The 2,728-nt window shown below is 57.0% G+C and overlaps 1 protein-coding gene across 3 annotated transcripts in view; it reads left to right on the top strand.

The window, feature by feature from the left end:
• The first annotated feature begins 305 nt into the window (after positions 1 to 305).
• Fat1 (FAT atypical cadherin 1) overlaps positions 306 to 2,728 on the top strand; it is a 115,889-nt gene continuing 113,466 nt past the window's right edge. For all 3 annotated transcript variants that reach the window (XM_005373425.2, XM_005373426.2, XM_005373427.2), the window contains exon 1: positions 306 to 395. The gene's annotated coding sequence lies outside the window, so the exon portion shown is untranslated. The remainder of the gene's footprint in view (positions 396 to 2,728) is intronic.

Below are 2,728 nucleotides of genomic sequence, written 5' to 3' on the forward strand. Positions count from 1 at the left end.
TGACGTCACCGCCCCTCCCCCAGGCCCTCGGCGAAGGAGGGAGGGAGGCGCTGGGAGGCAGCGGTCCGCCGCAGCCCCGGCCGCAACTCCCAACTCGGCGGCTGGCTGCCCGGGCTCGTCCGGACAAACTTGGCGTTTCCGGGGCCTCTCCCCGGCCCTCGCGCGCGCTCTGGCCGCCACCTTTTAGTGCTCAAGTTGCCCCTGGTTGGAAGGACGCGCTGGAGATGCGGCCGCCTGGGTCCCAGCAGTGCGGGCGGATCGCACTCCGGCTGGGGCTATGTTGAGGATTCAAGGAAGGCAAAGTTGGCGCTTCCAACGCGGCTTCTAAGCAATACCCAGCCGCGTGGGCTTCCCCGAACTGCCGCGAGCGCCGGAAAGCGGAGCACCCAGGAGGGGTGAGTTCTTTGTTCAGTGCATGCCTTTTTGTGCTTAAGTTTAAACGTGAATGAAATAACATGGAGTGTTTGGCTCCAAGAGAGTGTAGGATGCGTGTGCATCTTTCCAGGGTCTCCACTCGGGGCACCGCACACATCGCTGGCTGTGCCCCGCTCGGAAAGGGAAGATCCATGACGCGGAGCTTTTGGAATTCACAAAATACACACAGAGCACTGTTCAAAAGAACTTGAGGAGCGATGCCGTTTGTGCATTATTTCAAATGTAACTTATTATAGAAATGGTGCCCGGGAAGGGCTCCTCGGGACCGCCGGATCTGCAGTGGCGCAGCGCCCTCTAGGCCAGGCACCGGCGAGGCGCGCCGCGGTCGGCCTCGCGCACCGCGAACTTGGACCCGGCGCCCCGGGGCGTGGGCGCGAGCGAGCGGTCGCCGCCCCCGCAGCCTGCGTGACCACCTACCCGGCCGGTTCTCTGTCGGATTTCCAGCCATCAGTTTGGGTGGACCGGGTGCAGAGTCGTTGCTGGAGGAAAGGGTTTCGTTTGGGAACCCGTTGTTTTCCACCGCACTGATTTCCAGGAGTCTGGGGACAGTTAGGGAGGGTCGACTATTTAAAGGACATATGTGCAGCCTGAACCACAGGTCTCTCTTTTATGTGGAGATAGTTAATGGTAGCCAAAAGCACACCCTGATTTGTTCCTCTTTGGGCTAAAGGATCTTAATAACGTAGGAGCAGCCTGCATCTAGCTCTCCTTGGATCCTGTGCCGACGAAGTGCAACTTGTTCCAGGGATTTTTTTTTTTCCAGTGAGCTTGTAAAAATCGGGATTCTCAAACAGATGTGTTAGTCCTAGTAAGCGCTAATATTTATTAATGAGTGATAATTTTCTCCAGAAATTTTTGTGTGCCGTTTAAAAAATCCTGTGATTTTCATATTACAGTACGATATTTTTGTACTTCTTAGCCTTCTTTCGTCCGTCTCCACGCATTGCCCCAGGCCCTCCGCTTCCCCGCCCCCTCACCGCTCCGCTGGCGTTCTGGTGTGGCTGGGTTTTGCCGAGAGTTAGAATTTGGCGAGGGATGCAGACCGATTGAGCTTGGAGATTGGGTCACTCACTTCCGAGGTGTTCTGTGTATGAAACTGACCTGTAACTCCAGGAGCACTTTGCGCAATGGTATCCGTGACCAGACCAGTGTTTGAATGATGGTGTATTTTTTGGGTGCATGAATTTGTGTGTGCTCTAAACAGTAAACAGGGAATATACTGCTACGAATCGGCACACTCATTCTGCAGCCATTATGTTTTCTTCCTAGTTATACCCTGCTGGTCACCTTTATTTTTTTTAAATCCACCTCTGTAAGGTGGCTTATGAAGTAACTACATTAACTGACCCGCAGACACACTCTAAACTTTCGCCGCACTCTGCTTCGCGGTTCGCCCTGCACTTGTCTCCTCTCGTCCCGGGTCGTCAGATCTCCGCGTCCTCACCTTAACCAGGTTAGAACGCTCAGCCCTTTCAGAGCACGAGGTCGTGAGTGCCGTGGTCTCCCGGCCGCGCCCGGCGCCCTGGAGCCTGGTCCTCGGCCCGGCGCGCGCGGAGCGCTAACCCGAGAGCCTGCGGTGGGGCTTCCTCTCTCCTTGGGGAATTTGTACTAGTTCCACTGGATTTTTCAGTTTGCGGCCCCCTGGGGCGGAGCTAAGGTCTCAGGAACTGCTTCAGGCTGCTAGGCTGCCTTTTGTCCGGCCGCCTGGAGTTGGGGTTGTCGGGGGTCAGTGGCCTCGCCGCCCGGCTCGGGAATTCTGCGGTTTTAAACTCTGCACAAAGAGATCACGGAGGGAACTTGTCCCTTGCCCCACAATTCGTGTCGATTTCAGGGAAAGTAGATCGGCTCTAACCACACTCCTTTTGAGATCTGTAGTGTTTTATTCCCAAGCAGTTGCAGACCCCGAAGGGAGGTATTCAAGTGCAGATTCAGGAATTTCCTGAAGGTTCTAAACAGCAAAGGGGTGCGCGGGGAGATTTTCCGTTAGCCTTCAGCTGACTTTTCCCTGCCCCTGAGCGAAGCTAACGTTTCCTCTTTCCTAGCAGGGAACTTTCCACGTTAAGCCCTCCCACCCGCGCGTGCTGGCATAACTCGCCGCGGGTCAGAGCAATCCCCAGTCCGCTCCTCGAAGCGTCGCAGGGCCGCCCTGGGCGTTTACTCTTTTCTCTGCTGGGGCCGGCCTTTGTGGGGACTGAGCTCCGGGCCCGGGAGGGGCGTCGGGGGCGCGGGACCCGCGGGCTGCGGCCCGCCGGCCAGCAGTCGGCTCGAGTTTCGGCGCGGGGAACGAGCGCCG

This window comes from Chinchilla lanigera, unplaced genomic scaffold (genome assembly GCF_000276665.1).
Source record: "Chinchilla lanigera isolate Chin_1 unplaced genomic scaffold, ChiLan1.0 scaffold00002, whole genome shotgun sequence".
Classification (NCBI taxonomy): domain Eukaryota; kingdom Metazoa; phylum Chordata; class Mammalia; order Rodentia; family Chinchillidae; genus Chinchilla; species Chinchilla lanigera.